Here is a 13,128-nt window from a genome sequence, read left to right as displayed (position 1 = left end):
GTCGAGAATGGGGGGTTGGTAAAATCGGAGCGGGGCGGGGACACCGGGGGAGGGTGGGCAAGGGTAGCGGATGAGGTCACCGTGTGGGGCACGGGCATGGGCTGGCGAGAACACTGGAGGGGGGCGAGGACACGGGGGTGGGGGCTATTGGAAGGGGTGAGGACACGGGATTGGGTGGGGGCCGAGGACACTGGGTCGGGGCGAGGACACGGTTCGGGGGGCAGGGACATTGGAATGGGGCAAGTACACTGGAGGGTGACTAGGACACGGGGGGGGGCGAATAGGTGGGGGCGAGGACACTGGGGGGTAGAAGTGGAAGAAGGACGGGGAAACTGGGGCAGGACACCGAGGTGGGAAAAGCAGACATTGGGGTGTGGGACGAGGACACCAGGAGAGCGAGGACACTGAGGTGGGGAGTGCGGACTCTGGGGTGGAGGGCGAGGACACTGCACGAGGGAGGTGCGATCCCACCGCAGGCGAGGCGGGACAGGGACCCTGGGGCAGGGTGGCCGCTGCAGGCGCGCCCTGGGCCTGCCAGGCCTCCTCCATCCCCTCCCCTCCCCTCCCTCATCTGGCGCCCAGCCCCCTGCGGGTTGGTGCACCCGCGGGCTGGCCCTCCCGCACGCTCCCGTTGTCGGGGTCCTGCCTCCTGGAAGCCTTCGGGGCGACCCGACTGGGTTCGCTGGTCCGTCGGAGCACACCAACAGGCCTGTGCCAGGTGCTGGTGGAGCGGGAGGTGACTTGACCCCGCCCCGCTGCAGCTTAGAGGAGGGGGGAGTTACCTCACCCCTTGGAGTCTCAGATTCCCCCACACCTTAAATTGGGGAGCCGGGCGGGGCGATGGAAATATCTCAGAGGAGTGAGTAAAATGAGGAATTCTCAAGGCCTCGCGCCCGCCCAGACAGACCTAAGCAGGACAGGGAAGGGGAGTGACGCTAAGGACCACGGCGCTCCTGATCTAAACTCCCCACATATTAATCACTTTAGGGAGAGAAAAAAATTTTTAAATGAGACAAAAAAAGCAGCCCTCGCCCCCCCCTACATACACAAAGGAAATACCAGCCATCTTTACCGTTGGTTGTTCCTATATTTCACTTGGTGGTGCTTATCTCCTTCTGTTCCCACTTCCCCTTAAACCCCAACTTTTCCAAGACAGGGCAATTCAAATGTCCTGGGTTTAGTTCTCACATCTTGCTTAACATTAACCCAGATCCAGGCTGGCTTGCAGAACGACTGTGAAAATGGAATTTTGGCTGCAGTTTTCTAACCATAGAATGAAACTTTCCTATTTTATCATTTCAGGAGCAGACATTGTGCTCAAGAAAATGGAATGAACATGAGACTCAAATCCATGTCCATTTGTTTTTATTATCAAGAGAACAAGAAAGTGTTCTTGATTTTTAAAAAATATGCTTTCTTAACCATCCAGAAGTAGGGGACAGGGCCAAATACATTATTTGATATCATTTGGGTGTTCCAAGTCCACAGATGTGTCTAGTTTGGAAGCTATTGATACAAGTTTTCTCTTTAAGAAAAATAAATCTCATCTTGAAACTCTTTAAGCCTGGAAAAAAATAATTCAGAGGGAAAGAAATTTTTCTTGAATTAAGTTCAACTAAGTTTAATCATTTAAAGGAAAACATGTTTTACTTCTGCCTAAATGGAGCCTAGTCATGTGATTCATAGTTTAAATATATCCACAGCTCCCTGTGTTCACCTCCCAGGGCAACTGATGTTTTTCAAGCCTCTTTTGATTCTAGGCTGGTTTCCCTAGACTTGGCTGGTTAGGTCTACTTCAGTGGGGATAGTGCCAAAGCCTGTGCTCTTTCCACTCTTGAGAGTACATTTAAAATCAGTTACATTTATAGACCTGGCTTCTGTCAAATAGGCTAAAAATCCAGATTGGTTTTTATTACAACATCCCATAATAAGCAAACAACCTAAGCTTTTCCCACATGACTAATGCCTCTAAGATCATCTGTAGAGATAAACAAAAATCTTTGTCCCAGAGAGTTAGAAAAGTTCAAAGACTCTTGGAGAATGGCAGATGAGGTCTAATCCCTCATACCAGGGAAAGATCCTGACTTGACAGTGAAAGGTTTCCTTTACACAGTGATTGAGTAGCAGTTACTGGTGACGGTGGGTGGAAGATGAAGCCCAGTTTGAGAGCTTCCTGCTTAACTCTTGCAAGATGAAAACTTTTTCTTTTGAGTGCTGAGAATGGAACCCAGGGCCTCATTTATGCTAAGCAAGAGGTCTATCTTTACCTCTAAGTTATACATCCAGACTAGAAATTCCTTCCAATGAACAAATGAAACATTGGAAGAAAATTGCAGTTGATGATTACTTGCAGTAGGAGACATGTCCCTGAACGGGCCAACCTGGATGGAAGCGCGTTGCTTCCTTATCGCAGCCTGTAGACCAGGATTCCTTGTAATAGGTGGCCAAACCCACCACCTTTCAAAAGTGCTCTTCTTCCAGGACCCTCCGATCTACTCACCTTTCTCAGAACCTCTACCTGTGTTCCACCACTCATGACACCTCATAAGCCATGTCAGAGGAGAGATGTGTAGGGGCTGGTTATTATGAATATGCAGAAAGATAGTATATATGGGCTAGGGGTGTAGCTCAGTGGTATAGAACATATGCGAGGCCCCTGGTTCAGTCCCCCAACCTCAAAAAGAGCATTAGTGTTTACATTTGGCTGACAAAGAGACAGTATTTGAAACAAGAAAGCCATGCTTTTCCTTAAATGCTTAATTAATAAGTAAGTTGAGATAACCCCAGTGCTATTACTTAGTACTGATGCCGTTAAGCAACAGTATCCCACGTAATTTCTCTTGTCTTTCCATAGTGTCCAAGGTTTTGCATTTGGTTTCACCACTGGAAGGGGAAAAAAGGTAAGGGAGAGTGAACACTATTCATTAAAGGCAATTAATGAGTTGCAGAACTCCTTTGCAATATTTATTCAGAAATAAGATACCTTAAGTCCTCAGAGTTGGCAGGTCTAGAGTCTGGTTGATTTGGCCCACTTGTAAACTGTTCTTGTAAACAGTTCTGACCATACACAGTCAAAAAGGGTGACTCTACTCCTTTTAAATGAAAGGAATAAACTAGAACTTATGCACTTTCCATTACTCGACTAATTCATATTACTTAGACATCTTTAGGCTTCTGGTTCAAAACATCAGATCTGGTGCAGAGTTTACTTCCCTTGTTACTTGGGACCTGGGTGAAATTCAGACAAAAGTAAAAGGGGCTCATGCCTGTAATCCCAGCAGCTTGGGAGGCTGAGACAGAAGGATTGAGAGTTCAGAACCAGCTTTAGCAATTTAGCAAGGCCTTAAACGGCTCAGTGAGACTCGGCCTCTAAGTAAAATACAAAATGCAGATGGGGATGTTGCTCAGTGCTTAAGTGCCCCTGGGCTCAATATCCGATACCAATAAATAAATAAATAAATTATATATATATATATATATATATATAAATGGGGTAGAGGAAGACATGTGAGGGGCAAAGGCAGTCATAATGAGCCATCTCACCACATTTCTGGACCATGAAGAAGTGAGAGTAGAGCATTGCTAAAGAACACATGCAGAGAAATTGCAGCTTACAGTATATGTCAGGAGGCAGAGAGGAAGTGGGGACAGAGGAAGGGGCCAGACAGGAAGGTCTTTACATGGAACAAGAATGTCCCTTCCCCCACCCACCCCATTCATGTTTACAGAAAAAGAGCCAGGGGCTGGGGATGTGGCTCAAGCGGTAGCCCGCTCCCCTGGCTTGCATGCGGCCCGGGGTTCGATCCTCAGCACCACATACAGAGATGTTGTGTCCACTAAAAACTAAAAAAAATATATTAAAAAATTCTCTCTCTCTCTCTCTCTCTCTCTCTCTCTCTTTAAAGAAAAAGAAAAGAAAAAGAGCCAGGTAGCCTGTGTGATTTGATTTTACTTTGTTGATGTACATATGACTGATTCATATTCATTTTCTCTCTCTCTCTCTCTCTCTCTCTCTCTCTCTCTCTCTCTCTCTCTCTCTCTCTCTCGCCCAGGACAAAACCTAGGACCTTGCAAATGTTAGGCGAGAGCTAAACCCCTGACCCCTACATAAGGCTCTTCTGCTGGGTTTCTCTAGGGTAGGATTCAGATGGGAGCTGGGGGTGGAGATGGAGGTTGTGACTCATTGATGGGCAGGTTTGGGTCCTGCAGGCAGGAAGCTAGCCTATGTGAGGTTCAAGGTTCGCCATGAGCTAGGAGGCTGCTACCACTGTCCCTTCTTCTGTGCTGTGGATGTGGCGGATGACAGATCTCTGGACAGGACAAGGACTGTTCCCATCCAGGACAGTATCTGCAGTTGCTGGCCTCCCTGATGCAGGCTCCCGTTTTGCAGATCTGCTGCATAAAGAGATCTCCTAACCTGACTCACCTTTCCTGAGAGGGATCCCTACTTTAGAGCAGGAGATTTGGAGGCTCTCTGGACGTGTTAGGATGATCATCCTGAGGAAATTGTGTAGGGGAGGCGAGAGGGGGGTGGTGGAGAGGGAAAACAGGCCTGTGTAAACTTGGCCATTCACATGGAATATGAATCATAGAAGTTAGCCATTGCAGTGCCGCTGGCTACAGAGAATGAGCGACAAACTTTAAACGTCCCACTTGAGGCTCAGACACCCCCACGGTGAATGGCAGCTTCTTCAGTGTGAAAGTTGCCCTTTGGGAAGGTTATATCTGCACACGACCAGCCATGGCCTCAGAGAGCTCCAGAGGTTTAAATTCCTACTCCCCATTAGTAATCTGAGACTTGACTAGTCAATTAAGCAGCTCAAAGGAATAGAGGTCTCTAGTTCAAGCTCAGGTTAAATATTAAAAGGGTCTCCTGGCTCTTTAACTTGTAGCTTGCTAACTTGTTAAATGGAGCTGAAGTCTGCCGCTCAGAGGGATTACTGATTGATGCTGGGCACCCTGGACAAGCCTCCTGGCTGGCAGGATCACTGTCCTGGGATTGCGGCTTCCTTCCACCAAGTGATTGCCTCCAACCTGCTGACTCCTTCTGCAAGGCTGCCCGGCCCTGCCGGATCCTCGACAGACCCTGGCTCTTTAACGGAGCCGCACAACAACCCAAGAAGGTGGGCATTATCTTCTTCCAGTTCATGGAGGACAGAAGGAAGTCCCAGAAGAGCAGGAGCTTGCTGAGATCTGGGCAAGTGCTCCACCACAGAGCCACCCCCAGCCCCTGCCTGAGGTCTCGACGCTAGTCAGTAGACACGGGGCTTGAACTCAATTCTGAGTGGTCCTCCTGGTCTTCCCATTATGCTAGCTGTTATGGTTTGGACCTGGAGTGTCCCCCCAAGGCTCGTGGTCCCCAGGGCAGCAGTGTTCAGAGGTGGGGCTTTGGATCAGGAGGACTCTGAGCTTCTCAGTGGACTAACCCATTGGTCCTCAGCTAATGGAATCAGGGGACGGTGAAGCCTAGTTGGAAGAAGTCACCAGAGGTGTGCCCTGGAAGAATTTACCTTGTCCCTAGCCCCTTCCCTTTCTCTGCTTCCTGACTGTCATATCTGAGAGTCTATACCCTCCCACCATGATGTCCCCAAAGTAATGGACAGACAACCATGGACTGACACCTCTGGAATCATGAGCCAAAAGAGATCTTTCCATTAAGCTGTTTGTGTTAGTCATTTGTGTCCCAGGGATGAAACGCTGACCAACACACTAGCTATGCCCAAATAAATGGGTAACCTAGCAGAATAGATGTGCGAGGCCTGCGTATAAAGAGCCACGACTGGTACCCAGGTCCACCATGTAGATAGGATAGATAGACTGGGTAGAAACTCTTCTTACAAGCTTACAAGTAGAAAGGATGACCATCCATTTCTGTTTACTCAGGACTCAGGGTATTCCCAGGTTACAGGACTTTCAACCAGATTAGTGGGTCACCCTCCATGTCGGGGTGTGCAGAGTTTTCACTGACCAAGGAGTAGGTAGAGGCTGCCAGGCAGCTACGCTCCCTTCATCAAGCTTTGCTTATAAAGCAGGGCTGCATCCCTCGAACGGAAAGTAGAGTGTGGACTAGCGAAGGCCCTACTAGTTCCTTTGGCATGATCATCCCAGAAATTCAAGTAATTCAATGTTTAGGGTAATGGCTTCATTTAAAAACCAACTTTTTTTTTTAACCCTCTCTTTCTAGGGAATTTCTCCCACTTTCTACAAACACACATGTGCACATGCACACACGCATGCACACACACTCAAAAGGCTCAAAGTGCACGTTCTTAATCATGTACTATGAACTGCTCTGGTCACAGAAGGGAAAGGAAGCTGGAGAAATAGGCAGGTCCAGGGTGCTGTGTCTGACAGCGCTGAGAGCTGCTCTCCCTGCGTTTCCTCCTGGATGCCCAGCAGGGAGGCACTTCCCTCTGTGGTCCTGGACAGTCTCTGGCCTTTCACTGTGGACAGAAATGACTGGAGCATTCAATTCTAGTGAAGCGCCTCCACAGCTTCCCTCTGCTGCAGTGAGGTACTGTTTGAAATGGTGGCAGCTCTGCCAACCAGGATCCACATTGGGCATCTTGGGCAGACCCCTTTGCTACCTGATTATGATGGTGTAGACTGGGTAGAAGCTCTTACAAGCTCACTCTCCCCGGGCTTTTTCCTTACAGTGGCACCACCTAGCCTGTGACCAAGGCTCGGTTTACTTGAGACTCCTAGTAATGCATTTGTACTTGCTCCTGGAACATGTAGACCCCTGGAGAGGAATGAGGTCCACTCTGCAGTTCCCAGAGCCACCTGCTGTAACTCACTGGGGTTTTGAACATGAGTAAGCTCAGTAATAGGCTTAGTCTTAAATATGTTCTTAGAAACTAAGATTTTAAACATGGTGATTATAATTCTTCAGTGAAAGATACTTTAATGATAGTCCCTTGACATCTCTCTGGGTAATAAAAGAAGCAAATTTATTTTCCTACATTTCCTAAAATGTTATCATTTCTAGTTGGTGATTTGGGGCTTTCTCAGCTGGCCCGTGGTTCTGTCTAGTCCTGTGGCCTGCCTGACTAGAAAGTAAATCCACACGATACTGGGACTGCACTCATGACCCAGTGGAGCTGGGAGGGAGTGGGTGACCTGGTAAAGAGGAGCATGGGGAAGCGAGAGGCCACTGAGGTGGAGGGAGGACAGGGAGGTGACCGTGCAGGCAGGGGTGAACCATCCCTTGTAGCCTGAAACGGCCATCCAGACACACAAATCCACCTCTTCCCATCCCCAAGAGAGTTGGGTTTTTTCACTCATAATCTGATCTCCATAAATAACCACGATGTCGTGTTAATCTTTAGTGGACGTTTCTTCCTTCTGCATGCGCATGAGGTGCATTATAAACCGACTGTTTGTATTCCCCCAAAACCCACACACTGAAGCCTACCCTCCACCGCAGATATGTCAAGAAATGGGCCTTTGGAAGTTATTAGGTGGTGAGGGTGGCCTCCGTGAGAGGTCCGTGTCCTTGTAAGAGGAGACAGGAGCACTGCCTTCTCTGCCCTCTCCACCAGTGAGGACATAGCAAGGAGAAGCTGGCTGCAAACCGGGAGGTAGACCCTCCCCCTCCCCCAGACCTGCCGCCACCTCAATCTTGGGTTTCCCGGCCTCCAGAACTGTGAAGAATCCGAACATGTGAAGTCACGCGGTTATGGAGTTTTGTTATGGTAGCCCAACCCAAGACGGCGCGTTTAAGAGAATGGGGATGTTTAGACCTGAAAGCAGAGTTTGTAGTCCAGGATTAGCAACTGACAGCCAGCAGGTCAAATTCAGGACCGAATGTTTTTGAGAATAAGGTTTTACTGAAACCCAGCCATGCCTGCTTGTTTGCTTGGTGTCCCTGGCTGATTTATATCACCGCGGCAGGCTGTCCAGTAGTTGCTTCAGATACTGGATGTTTCACAAAGCCTAAAATATCCACCATCTCATCCTGTGCACGAAGAGTGTGTCAGGGCTGGGGATGTGGCTCAGTGGTAGAGCACTTGCCTAGCATGTACAAGTCCCCCAGGTTTAGTCCCCAACACCAAAAGTGTCACACTGAAAGTTTCATCCATGTGTTTCTCTTCTCTTCTTTGGAGATGGGGTCTCTCTGTGCTGTTGAACTCCTGGACTCCAGCAATCCTCCTGGTTCAGCCTCTCAAGTAGCTGGGACTACAGGTGTGCACCGCCTCACCAGCTGGTTTCACCTAGGAATTCCAGATCTCATGGTTTATTCATGAAAGAGAAGGAAGTTAATATTAACCTCCTATGAATTTTAGTAACTTATTTCTGCCTTGATACCTAACTCAGCATTCTCACCTGGAGCCCAGACAGGTGAGGTTGCTGAGCTATGAAGCCCAAGGTCAAAGGCTCTTGTAAATAAATTAGCCCTCCTGAAGTTTAAACACTTTTTTTTGGTCACAACCAGAAACCAGACCTGAAAGTCATCTCATCTCCTGTTTCTCCTTTAGTTCCCTTTTTCCATAACATAAAAAGTTAAAAAGCATTTCCCCTCCCTTGTCCTTTCTCTTACTCAGACACAAATAAAAGGAGAAAATCTTTTAGATTTCCAGTTTTGAAAGTGTCAACACTAGAAATCTATTGAGTTATTTTTAATTCACTCAAGAATACTTACCCAAGTCAGGCATGGCACAGGCCTGTAATCCCAGCAACTCGGGAGGCTAGGGCAGGAGAAAGGCAAGTTTGAGGTCAACCCCAGCAATTTATGAAGACTGACTCAAAATAAAGGGTTGTGGATGTAGTTCAGTGGTAAAGCACCTCTGGGTTCAATTCCTAGTACCCAAAACAAAAAAACAAAATAACTTACCAAATATATTTTGATTATTTAAATTGAAGTAAACTTTCACCAAAATGAAATTAGCAGAACAGAAATACAATCTCTTTGAACAAATGCACACTCCACACATATTCAATTCGATTCAGCTCTACAGACTTTTGTAAAGCACCTACCATTGGGTAAATCTGGGGACTATAGGCCTGAATAACTTCAAAGTGCACAGGGCCAGTGGGAGATGCAAGTAGGTTAAATAGTAAAAGAGCAATGTGAAGTGGGAGTTACCAAATGCAGGAGGAGAATGAACTGAGTTCGTAAATGTGCGGAGGCTCAGAAAACATCTCAGAAAAAGCTTCAGAGCTGAGCTTTACAAGAGGAGCAGGGCGGGGTGTAGCTGGGTGGTAGAGCTCTGGACCAGCAAGTTCAAGTCCCTGGGCTCCATCCCCAAGATCACAGAAAATAAAAGAAAATAGGAGCAGAAGCAGGAAAGTCTCCAAGCAGAGGGAAAAGGAGGAGAAAAGTGTGGGGTAAAGACCCGAGACGTTGGGGGGGCCTGGTGTGCCCAGTGAGGGCAGAAAGTGAGAGACGGCCTTGTTCTCCAAACGCCCAAATGACTTTGGTGACACTTTCAAAGTAGGTGCTCCTGTCCCCAAAGAAACCTCTATCCCAGGAAGTTGGAGAATATCGTGGTAAGCGAAGCAAACAACCCCCCAAACCAAAGGCCAATGTTCTCTCTGAGAAGTGGGTGCTGATCCCTAAGGGGGAGGGCATGGGAAAAATGGAGGAACTGTGATGGGGCAAGGGGGGATGGGGAGATGCATGGGGGCAGGAAAGACGGTGGAAGGAGGTGGACATCATTACCCTAGGTACATGGATGACAAGTGGTGTGACACTCCATCACGTACAATCAGAGAAATGAAAAGTTGTGCTGCGATTGGGCACAATGAATCAAAACGCATTCTGCTGTCATATATATACCTAATTAGAATTAGTTAATTTATTTATTTAAAAATAAAAATAGATATGAAAATTCACCTATTAAATAAATGTGACAACTTGGTTACTCATTAAAAAAAAAAAGAATGTGAAGAGACAGCTTACAGAATGAAAAAGATGTTTATCACACACACCTCAGATAGAGCATTGACATCCAGGATATATAAAGAACTCAAAAAATTAACACCAAAAAAACAAATAACCCAATCAATAAAAGGACTTAAAAGGGTTAGGGTTAGGGTTAGGCAAAGGAACTGAACAGACACTTCACCAAAGAAGAAATATGACCGGTCAACAAACATATGAAAAAATGTTCAGTGTCTCTAGCAATTAGAGAAATGCAAATTAAACCAAACCTACACTGAGATTTCATCTCACTCCAGTCAGAATGGCAATTATCAAGAAGAGAAGTACTCATAAATTTTGGCAAGGATGAGGGGGGAAATGCACACTCATACATTGCTGGTGGGACTGTACATTGGTGCAACCACTATGGAAAGTCATATGGAGATTCCTAAGAAAACTTGGAATGGAACCACCATTTGACCCAGTCATCCCACTCCTATAGTCAAAGGACTTAAAAATCAGCATACTATAGTGACACAGCCACATCAATGTTTATGGCAGCTCAATTCACAAGAGCTGAACTATGGAACTAACATTGGTGCCCTTCAACAGATGAATGGATAAACAAACTATGGAATATTATTCAGCCTTAAAGAAGAATGAAATTATGGCATTTTCTGGTAAATGGAAGAAATTGAAGAATATTATGCTAAGTGAAATAAGCCAATCCCAAAGAACCAAAGGCCGAATGTTTTCTCTGATAAATGGACGCTAATTCACAATAAGGGGTGGAGGTTAGATTAGAGGTATTTTAGACTAGACAGAGGGGAGTGGAAAGAGGAGAGAGGGCATGAGGGTAGGAATGATAGTAGAATAATCCAACATTATTACTCTATGTGCATAGATGATTACGCGACCTGTGAAACTCTACATCGTGTACAACCAGACGAGTAAGATGACATATCATATGTCAAAACGCATTCTACTGTCATGTGTAACTAATTAGAACAAACAAAAAATAGGTTAAAAAAGAAACCTCTAGCCCAGACCACGCTGGAGCAGTACCTTCCACCCTCTAAAAAGATCCCAGTTCATCTGGGCGCAGGGGTGCCTGCTTGGAATCCCAGCTATGCAGGAGGCAGATGCAGCAGAATTGCCAATTTGAGGGTAGCCTGGGCAACTTAGCAAGATCCTGATCGCGGGCGGTTCACCTTCCTGTTTGCCTAACCCCACACCATGTGCCACCTCAACTGAAGGGAGGGCTTATTTGAAAGGGTCTGGTATCTGAATCATCATTACATCTCAAGTCCAAATGAAGTCTGCACATCATGGGCCTGAGAGCAAGCTCTGGTTGCCATGGAAACGGGACCATCAGTTCTTCCTGATTCCACCGTGGGAGTAACACCTCCAGCAGTGCCCGGGTTGCCGGGTGGGCAGGAGGCGACAGCATGAGTACTTCCCTGGGTCTGATCTTCCTCTCTGACCAGTCTGTCAGCCAGTTCACTTGCACTGAGCCCCAGTGACCCCTGAGGCCCCAGGGAGAGCTGGGGGTGGGGACGTATTTATACTTCGCACACAGCGGTGGACCGACACCTAGGGAGCAGCCGCCCGTCTCACCCTCTGTGCACATAGGACTTCATGACCCGTGTAACTCTGCAAGCACCCGCTGTCCTTCTGTGTCTCAGTGGGGACAGAGGTGAATTTGACTTAGACCCTGCCTTCCCACAGGTGTCCCCTGACGGGGAGACGGACAGCTGAGCAGAGTTCGGCCCACTGGGCTAGAGCTGGCGGTTCCACCACAGCCCTGGGCCAGCACCGCCGCCTGAGTATGGGGAGGGCTCTGCAGGAGGGAGCTTTGGGACGGGGTCTTAGAAGGCAGCTGTGAGCTCCCCAGAGACTGTGGAGAAGCAGAGCAGCCCCCGCAGCCTGGAGGGACGGCTGCTGGGGAGCCGGGGGTCAACTGAGGCCTGGGCCACGAGCAGGCTGCTCTCCATCCCAGGGCTGTGGGGAGGACTGGCTGGAGTGACCTCCACTGAGGACGAACCAGAGGCCTGGCCGGTGGCCTCTGTGCTGACCGAGGTGTGGCCTCCTTCACTTACCCAGGAGCAGGGGCAGAGCCATGCTCACGCCTGTGGTCCTCAGCAGTGGCCGCCCTTCTCCTTGGGTCTGGCAAGAGCGGGCATCGTGGGCGGGCAGTTGTCTCTGCCTTCCAGACCCTGCGTGGCTGATTGGGAGTGGCCCTGGTGACCAGGGCTGGCTGACTCCCCAGCCTAAGAGCTGCGGTGAGTTGGGACCTGGCTAGTGGCCAAGGCCAGGGAGAGGGTCCCAGGCTCAGGCTGCCTTCCTGGGTGCTGCCCCCAGGGAGCACCAGAGCCCCCACCCTGCCCTGCAGCGTGCCAGGTCTGGGGAGAGTCTCCTGGGACGGCCAGTGGAGAGGAGGGGGGCCCCACGGTGGCCACGGTCAGCAACAGTTTAGTCCACGGTCTTAACTGGCCTGATCCTCCATTCAGGACCAGGCCCCACTTCACTCCAGAAAACAGTGTCTGGGGGCCGGCTAGGGAGGGCTGCCTTACACACAGACCCGCGGACAAGAGCCGGAAAGAGCAAAAGTGACTGCTCCTTCAGCGACTGTCCTTGTCAGGTGGGGACCAGGAGATACAATAGCAACAACAACAAAATTCACATCTGGCCATTTCAGGTTCCCTTTTGTGTGAAAGGATTCAAGCAGGGGACCTTCAGGATGCGGATTGACTGGCCTGTGGAGGGAATTTAGCTGTTATCCCCCCCCCTTTTTTTTTTTTTTTTGATACCAGGGATTGACCCAGGGGCACTTGGCCCCCGAGACACATCCCCAGCTCGATTTTATATTTTATTTTATTCAGGTTAAAACTTAGGTTCCATTATGTCCCTTCTCTACTCAGAGATGGCAACTGATCCCCACTTCTGTCAGGGTGAAAAACAATGCCCATTAAATGACCTCCTAGATCCTTCCAAATGGGCCCTTGTCATTTTGTTGGTCTGCACCCGCCCCTCTCATTCCTCTCCTGCCTCCCTGGTCCTTGTCTTTCTCATTCATGCACCTCAGGGCCTTTGCACCGCCCACATCTGTGTCCCTGTTCCAGGGAAGTGCAACTTATATCCATCCTCATCTCCAGCCTCTCTGCCTTTGCCGCCATTCATCTTTGCGAGGAGGCCTATTTTATTTTATTTTTTTGTAGTTGTTTAAGGAGGACTATTTTAAATGAAACCTGCCTCCTCTGCTCCAG

At 48.4% G+C, this 13,128-nt stretch overlaps 2 long non-coding RNA genes across 3 annotated transcripts; one reads left to right on the top strand and one right to left on the bottom strand.

The window, feature by feature from the left end:
• The first annotated feature begins 307 nt into the window (after positions 1–307).
• Positions 308–5,658, top strand: LOC120884982 (uncharacterized). The gene is made up of 3 exons (XR_005727448.2): positions 308–2,900; positions 4,053–4,136; positions 4,893–5,658. It is a non-coding gene; the product is annotated as an uncharacterized LOC120884982 (long non-coding RNA).
• Positions 5,659–7,578: 1,920 nt separating this feature from the next.
• LOC144369466 (uncharacterized) lies at positions 7,579–12,241 on the bottom strand. Of its 2 annotated transcripts, none has more exons than XR_013429267.1 (3): positions 11,962–12,241; positions 8,642–8,799; positions 7,579–8,213 (listed from the first exon to the last, which is right to left on the bottom strand). It is a non-coding gene; the product is annotated as an uncharacterized LOC144369466 (long non-coding RNA). The 2 variants fall into 2 exon arrangements; XR_013429268.1 differs by lacking the exon at positions 11,962–12,241 and adding an exon at positions 8,977–9,537.
• Positions 12,242–13,128: the final 887 nt, after the last annotated feature.

The sequence above is a fragment of the Ictidomys tridecemlineatus genome, chromosome 12 (genome assembly GCF_052094955.1).
Source record: "Ictidomys tridecemlineatus isolate mIctTri1 chromosome 12, mIctTri1.hap1, whole genome shotgun sequence".
Classification (NCBI taxonomy): Eukaryota; Metazoa; Chordata; class Mammalia; order Rodentia; family Sciuridae; genus Ictidomys; species Ictidomys tridecemlineatus.
This window is presented reverse-complemented; position numbering and strand designations above follow the sequence as displayed.